Here is an 8,961-nt window from a genome sequence, read left to right on the forward strand (position 1 = left end):
CGTTGCGTACACATGCAAGTATGAAGAAGAAAAGGTGCACACAGTTTCTACACCATGGTATTCTAAATACCAAGGTTCCTTACCATGGTATTTCCCTATGGTATTGAGCCTAATGACAGATGTTTTGATCCCGTCTAAAAAAAACATCAGTTGGAGTATGTTTTTGACTTGTAGTATTGCATAAAGGATAAGCTATATAAGGCGATGAAGATCAAAGGGGTAGCGTGTGTGTGCAAGTGATGGAAATATTATGAATAGTTAGATCTGAAGAAAATATGAAAGTAATGGGCTACTGATGCTTTGCTTGATATAGACTAAGTATGCACCTAGGAGTTTGATGATGGATCGGATCCAATAGATCTGAGATGACAATCATGCTTATGAGGTGATTTTATTTGTGTTTATAACGTCTTAATGCGTGATTTTCTGTGTATGCCAAGATCTACGTATGTCTGAAGTTTTGTGTTGTAGTGAAGATTTGATTCTGAATGTGAATATCTATACACAGGTTTGATAGCTTGCAGAGCACGTACACACACTAGTGTGATTTTGGTAAGTCACGTACATGTGGGTTTGTTTCCTAAAAAGCACGTACATATGCAGATATGATTCCAAGAAAGTGTGTACAAAAAGTAGGGTTTTGATGAAAAGAATATCTGATAAATTTAGTTAGTTTTGATGTGTTTTTGTTTTCTTGCAATGAAGTCTTATTGATGATATGGGTTTAAACAATAATGTTTTCGTTATGGATGGATTGATTAAAGAATGTTGAAGTTACTTGCTGATTGCGATTGAATATCAGTAAATGTTCTGTGATTCTTTCAGAATTATGCAGTCAATCTGTGTATGATTCAATGTTTGTTTAAGAGTGACAATAGTCGAATTTTTAGATTTCACAGGTTTAAGATTTTTACACAGGTATGCTTCATGAAAGCTGCATACACACACAATGTTTCTACTGCAAAGTAGCATACATAATTTGACAGATGGTTAATTAGGGTTTACAGTAATAGAATCTGGTTTATGTGATGTGCAACATGTTGTTTGATATTCTAGTTACAGTGATCTAACTATTGTAGTTATTTTGTTGAGTTTCAGTGATTGGTTGATTCAATTGAGTAAGAGATTAATTATTAATTTACAGTGATAAGTTTCAGTTTGATGTTTGGTATTTAAATTAAAGGTTGGTAGTGGGTCTAGTTTTAAAATTTGATGAAACATGGCCTACAAGTTGTGATGTTGTGTAGCAGGTGGATCCAGTATGAAAATTTATGAAACTTGGTCCCCGAGATGAGGGAGTTGGAGCTTACCTCTAGTGGTATCTAGTAAATCAGATTAAGGGTTTAGAACTCTCTTATAGTATTAGCTGGAGAACGGGTGAAGGTTGTAACCTTCTGCAGCTTGGTGCTGTGTACTGGTATAATTTTAAGCTAGTACAAGATTTAGGGGGTTGGAGCTCCCTTCCAGTAGGAGCTAGAGAATGAGCAAAGGTTGTAGCCTTCTATAAGTGGGTTCCTGCATACTGGTATGAGTCTGTTGTAATACAAGATTGTAGAAGTTTTTCTTTATATTAAAAAGAAGACAAAGACGACAACATCAGGTGGTTTTTTTCCACATTGGGTTTCCACCTTAAATCCTGGAGTTCATGTGTGTTGCTTATGTGTGATGGTTTATTTTTTTTCTTTTTCTACATGGTTACTATATATTTAATGTTTAATGAATACATGATTCACTAGATCAAAATAGACATAGAATGAATCAATTGCAAAGTAAGTGTTAGGTAAACTTGACTCAGGATAGAGTCAAAGTTGACTAGATTAAATAGTGATGGTTTTCGGGCACATGGTATTGTGCACCCATAGTATTCTGCCCGTGGTATTATATGTAATGGAGCTTATAAAAGGCTGGAAGGACTTCATTGTAATGCAAGACTTGGAGGTGAGCGGTGAAGGCTCACTTGGTCGGATTGGCCAGGGTTTTGGCCAATGCTAATAAGATCTTATCAGGTTGGGTTTCTCACCGGATTTGGGGTTTTCCCAGATAAACATTTGTGTTTATGTGTTTATGGTTGTTGCTGGATATTTTTATATTTATTCCTGTCAGTAATTATTTATGTTATGCAGTAAATTTCTTAACAATTGGTATCAGAGCCAGATATTGGCTTCAAAGGGATTCTTTGATGCCAAGGGTTTATAGTTCCTGATGAGATCAATGTAGCCTTTCTTTTACAGATCTGGGTCTGAAAATAATGGTGGAACAATCTTACGCAGAAGAACCTCAAGGAGAATGTGCGGAAGATAGTGTCGGTCAGGGATCACAGTGCATTTGTGCTATTTATCGGTGCTGGAATCTACGAGGGCTCGAAGTTGGAGCGATTTGATAGAAGTTTTTGAGCACATCAAATTGAGAGAGGATGGATTAGAATCACAAAAGTAATAAACCAATATTTTTTTTTAATGAAGTCAAATTTATTGGATGTAAATGGGCATACTACTGTAAGACTTGGTAAGGCATGTGTACCCCTCGGTGATCACCGGTAAAGTCTGGGTTAGACCTAGGTGATAGGGGGGATGTCGAATTAACAATACCCCGAGTAAAAACTCTGAGGGGGGTAAGAGCTAGAGTGAGCGGGATTGTCTCACTTAGCAGGTTTGGCTAGAGTTAGTCAAGGAACCCCAAGTCAAGTTTAAGGGGGGAATTGTTAGGTAAACTTGACTCAGGATAGAGTCAAAGTTGACCAGATTAAATAGTGGTGGTTTTGGGGCACATGGTATTGTGCACCCATAGTATTCTGCCCGTGGTATTATATGTAATGGAGCTTATAAAAGGCTGGAAGGACTTCATTGTAATGCAAGACTTGGAGGTGAGCGGTGAAGGCTCACTTGGTCGGATTGGCCAGGGTTTTGGCCAACGCTAATAAGATCTTATCAGGTTGGGTTTTTCCCCGGATTTTGGGTTTTCCCAAATAAACATTTGTGTTTATGTGTTTATGGTTGTTGCTGGCTATTTTTATATTTATTCCTCTCAGTAATTATTTATGTTATGCAGTAAATTTCTTAACAGTAAGTTTACTGGATATATGCTAGTTGTCTTAAGAACGTTCGCATACACACGTAGGTTCCCTTCCATAAAGTTGCATAAATAAATTAGGAAATGAAATTGAAAATTTTATTTATTTGAAAATACTGATTCACCCCCACCCCCTTTCAATATTTTCCCTAACAATTGGTATCAGAGCAGGTCCTTCAGTAGAAGCTTGATCACTTGAAGGAGATCCGTTAAGATGACTAGTCACGAAGGAGTATTTTCTATCATACCTCCTATATTTAATGGAGCTAACTTTGTCTTTTGGAAATTTAGGATGAGAGCATACTCGCAGGTAGTGGGAGCTGATGTATGGAAAATCATTGAAAGTGGATATCAATTTCCAGCATCCATTCCTTCAGACACTGCAGGAAAGAAACATTATGAAACCAATGCAAAGGCTATAAATTTCATCTTAGGAAGTTTGGTCGAGACCGAGTTTGTGAAGGTAATGCAGATGAACACAGCAAAGGGAATGTGGGGTAAGATTATCCAAGGTTATGAAGGCAAAACCAAGGTAAAAAATGGTAAACTTCAAACATTCAGAATACAATATGAGACATTGAAAATTCATGATGATGAAAGCATTGCAACATTTTTTCTTAGAGTAGATGAAGTTGTGAATTCCATGAGAAATATTGGTTAAGAAATAAAAGATGCTTCTATTATTGAAAATATTTTGAGATCTCTAACTCTGAAGTTCAAAACCAAAGTATATGCTATTGAAGAAATGCAGGATTTGAAAAGTCTCACACTTGATCAACTCCATGGAATATTGAAAACATTTGAGATGAGGAAAGGTGGTCCTTCAGATATGAGAGAAGAAACCTTCAAAGCTACTACAAAAGGAAAAGAGAAGGAACAATTAGGTTATGTATTAGAAGAAGAAGAGGCAAACTTTGTAAAGAAACTCCAAGTGGGTACATAAAGATTCAAAGGTAAGCTTCCTTTCAAATGTTTTGCCTATGGTAGAGTTGGTCATTATGCTACTAAATTTCCTTATAAATAAAATCAAGAGAAAGGAAAAGAAGCTGCAAAAATAAATAGGAAGATGTTTGAAAACGAAAGAAGTTTTTATACACATGAAGATAGTGATGGTCTTTCAAATGGTGAAGAAGGTGAGTCTGATCAAGATTTTCAATTACTTATGGAATTTGAAGATGAGTCTGATGATAATTTCATGGATTCCATAGAAGAAAATGATACTTTTATTGAAAACTTTAACAAGAATACATTAGATACAGTAACAAGTACATATATCAACAAATATTCAAGTTTGGGAGGAACCCATTTTCTATTCATCAATAACGAAGAAGACAAAGCATCATCAAGTAAGGGTTTTTGTTCAATATGTGATACATTTTCTTGTATATGCAACAATGATAGTGATGATGATAGTGAAACCACTAATTTTGCACTTATGGCTAAAAGTGAAGGTAATCCTCTTGAAGCAGCAGATCAAGGAAAGTTAGAATCAATGAACAATGCAGATGTGCCTATGATAAGAAAAGATATTTATCAACAATGGAAAGGAAAGATGAAATATAATCTAATCAATCTCGCTGTATGGCATCTACTGTGCAATGGTTACACCAAGTTTCCTCCATCATACAAGGAAGTGAAAAATAATAATAAGGCTTTGGGCAACATATTTTGTAGCATATCTAATTCAATAATGAATAAGATTATGCATTATACTACTGCAAATCAAGTGTGGGATAAGTTACAAGAAATACATGAAGAATTCCCAAAGGAAGATCTCTCAAGTAATATTATATTTAACAATGTGTCCAAAATGACAAATGGAGTTGTTGAATCAAAAGAATACAAGTTAGAAGAATTGTTGATCTTAGAACAAAACTTGATCTTTCTTTGAAAAGATTGTTAATATTAACGATAAGTTGTAGGTTTATGATAAAAAGGATCATGTTGGTATGGTATCTAACCAATATTGTGAAGGTCTTGAAGCTGAGGTCATCCCTCTAAGAGAAGATATTGAAAAATCAAATAAGTGGAATGAAGGTCTACTTCAAGTAGGAAGGAAGAAAGGTTGAAGAAATCATGAAGAAGAAGTATCTAGAAAAGGAAAATAAATATCAGGTTAAGGTAAATATCCTAAAAGGTAAATTAGAAGAAAAGGATAAACATTTGCGATTTCAAGATAATACTAATATTTTTGATAATATTCTTAGTAGTCAAAGGCCTCCTGCCATCAAATCTGGTCTTGGATTTCATGAAACTGTCAAAGGTGAATCTAGCTCAAAAGCTAAGGCAATGAATTCTAATGCAAAATCTGAAATGCTCAACAAGGAGATAAGAAGTCAACCTCATCAACAACTAAGGAAATAAAATATTCAAAGGAAACCATTTACTTATGACTATAGAAGTGTTAATTGATTTTCTCCTCTGATCAATAATGTTGAATGTTCTATATGTAATAATTATTCACATGTTGCAACAAATTGCAGGAGTAGAATGTTTCAAGCTAATAATCGTCTCACCGAAAGATCATAATCTTGTAGGTACTTTAAGGGATATTGTTTTTCTTGAAATATATTTGGTCACAAATCCATTGATTGCAATAGAAGGAATATGAAACATATACGATGTTATGCTTGTAACAAGTTTGGGCATGTAGCAAAATAATGTAGGAAAAAGTTTATGGATTGCCACAGACAACATTGTAAGCAACCATATAAGAACATTAATATAAAAAAATATGAAAAAGCTAGATTGACCAATAAGCAAGAAAAAGAAGAATAGATAAGGTGTGGTCTTGCCCTTTTCTCATTTGAATATGAAGATGAATGGTACACATATAGTGGATGTTCTCATCACATGAATGGAGATAAGAGTAAAATGGAGTCTCTCAGGAAGAACCATCATGGTAATGTTATTCTTGGAACTGATGTTTCAATAAAAGTTCTAGGACAAGGTAAAGTCATAATTAATAAAACTAGAGTAGCAATTGATGCTTTATTAGTTCAAGGGCTAAAGAAGAATATTCTAAGTGTAGGACAAATGGAAGATAAGGGAAATATAATTGTGTTTACATCAACCAAGTGTAAGGTTATGAATGAAGTAACTGGAAAAGTCATAATAAGAGGATATAGAAATCGAGACAAATTATATGTGTTTGAAGAACAAAATTCTCATAGATATGAGAAAGGTTCAGACTTAGAGTAAAAGAAGATGGTGCCTATTGAAATCTCTTATTCTTAAATGAATATTTATAACATTGACTGCAGAAGTGGTGAGAGTTACTTGACCTCATGAAAACAGAAGATAATTATTAGGTCCTTAGGATCAATGATATGTAATTTCAAGGGGAGTAATACATGTGTTGTCTTTATGATGACTCCCATGGTTGTTTTTTATTTTCATGCTGCTTTTACTACTGACAGTGCCTATGATGTAGTAACAGTAAACAGGGACGGACAAAACAGACTCAAGGGGAGATGAAAGTGTGAGATTTCAATATTTCACTTTCTGTACGCGGATCTTATGAAGACAAGTTGCATGTATACACGAGTTCTGAACTGAAAATTCGCATATATCTTGGTTTGATGAAGAAAATAGTGGGACAAAATTAGAAGAAGGGTTTGATATGCTTCAGTCAATGATCAATTGGATTTTCTGTTATGATGGCTGAAGGTTATAGTTTGTTGATGCTATTTGAAAGTGCTTTTGCTTGTATAAGGCCTTGATGACTTGATGGATGACTGGTTGATGGTGATTCTTTGATGATTTTTACTGATATATGAAATGATATAATCAAATCTAACAATGAACAATTAGCACATGTTCAGGGGGGGCATTTGTTATGATTCTAATAATGCATTGTTGGAATTATGTTTGCTTCATACACAATGATTCTTTGGTGATGCTTCTTATATTGATGAAGTTCTTGAATGGTGAACTTGTTGATTATGTCTTCTTGAGTTACATATTTTTTTATGAAGTGGTGTTGGTGTGATAATTCTTCTTATGAAGAATTTGGGCCAAGAGAATGATGTTGCTAAAACATGGTTATATGCTATTGGTACATCTGTTGAATGATACTTGGAAATATGGCATATGCTTAGTTGATGCATGAAAAACTATGCTTTTATGAACATGGATTAAAGTTTTTTTTCTACTGAGGGAAAAAGAGCAAGTTGGCCTTGATGAGGTCAATAGGAAGAGTTGATAGAAAATATCTATGGAAAATATTATGTTGCATACTTGGTCATAGGTTGATGATATTGAAGCTACATTGTCTTATCTTGCGAATTGATGATGGACATATAAATGTTGTTGTTCTTGGTGCTGCTGACAGATTCTTATGGTGCATACCATATATGGTGTATGATAGTTGCTGATGACTATCATGATATTATTGAGGTATTTGGTCTTGGTTATAAATGTACTATATATCATTTGATGTAAGGGTCATGTAAATACCTATGATGTAATCATTGTAAAATTCAGTCATGTATGGACTATTGTGGTCAAATCCTTTTGGACATATAATGTAATTTGTAATCCCACTATGTTTGGGAAGTTGATGTAACAATGATGTCAACTATGTAAACCCATTGTGATTGGGTGTTTGATGTAAGTTGGAGTCCTTGGTGATAAGAAATTTCATAAAGTCATGTACTTCATAGAGTTAGTGTTGATACTCAACAGTTTAGATATGGAAGTCTTCATTCAACATTGGTCAGCCCTTTGCCCTTGATGTCAAAGGGGGAGAGTAGCTTGGTTTGTTGATTGAATTAAATTATTGTTGGCTTGAGGGGGCCTGACCTGTTAGTGTCAGTCTTTGAAGCCTTCCGCCAGTGATCAAATATGCTCTTACAAAGTGGTCGTAGGGTGTCAAAGTCAAATTTTGTCATTTCAGTGAGTTTTCAAGTAAAATTTGGTCACTAGGTATTAGGTCTAGGATTTGTTTTCACTTCTTTCAAAGTTGTCAAAATGTCGGTCCATGTCACCATTCGATGAGTGTACCATCATTCAGAGAGTTGTCATCATCATTTTAGGTTCCAATGGGTCATTTTGCACCTTGTTCGTGCTTTAGTTGTGCCTAGGTAAGGTTCATTTCCCTCTCCTAGGGTTTTGAAGTTAATTTATCTTGGATGGTGAAATCATCAAAAAAACTTGTATCCTGATGTTCATATACCTTCCCCTATCCTTAATGTACCTTCTTAAGTACTTCCCATCACTAATATCCTTCAAATTCATCATTTTCCCACAAACCCTAGCTTATTGCTACAATTTGACAATTTTCTAGGCTAGGCCTATGTTTTGCCCTTTTGGACCTCTTCCCCTCACTCAATATTTTAAATTCCATGTTCCCTTAATTTCTAACATCCCTCCCTACTTTCCAAAATTTTCTCAAGAATTTAGAAGCCCCTTATCCCCTTCATTTCACTTCATTTTGACAAATCCCCTGTTCCACACATCAGGATAGGTTTTACTCAAATGATGTTTTTGAGCAAGAAAAAATGAATTTGGAAAAAGTGAGAGATTTTTTTGTCCATAACAGGTCAATGAAGAAAAACCTCCTTCACTTTTTACACAGGTGTCACGGTTTTAGATAAATGTCAAAAATACAAGTTGCCTCACGAGAGTTAATGCACCTCTAAAGTGACCTTGGGAAAATCAAGATTTCTCCTATCTTGGTTGTCCAAATGAATTTATTGATGAGTCAAATGATAACTAAATAGAAAGAGCTTTCCAATGAGCTATCATGAGCTCAAGTTGGAGTTCATAAAGACCTTCAAAAGTTGACTACAACAACACTCTGCATTTAGGCAGCCCCATTTTGCACATTTTGACCAGTCTTGGGAGATTTGAGTTTTGATAGGGCAAATGACCTACAAATTAGAAAATTCA

This window comes from Pinus tabuliformis, chromosome 8 (assembly GCF_031772625.1).
Source record: "Pinus tabuliformis cultivar Carrire ecotype Pingquan chromosome 8, CPIR1, whole genome shotgun sequence".
NCBI lineage: Eukaryota > Viridiplantae > Streptophyta > Pinopsida > Pinales > Pinaceae > Pinus > Pinus tabuliformis.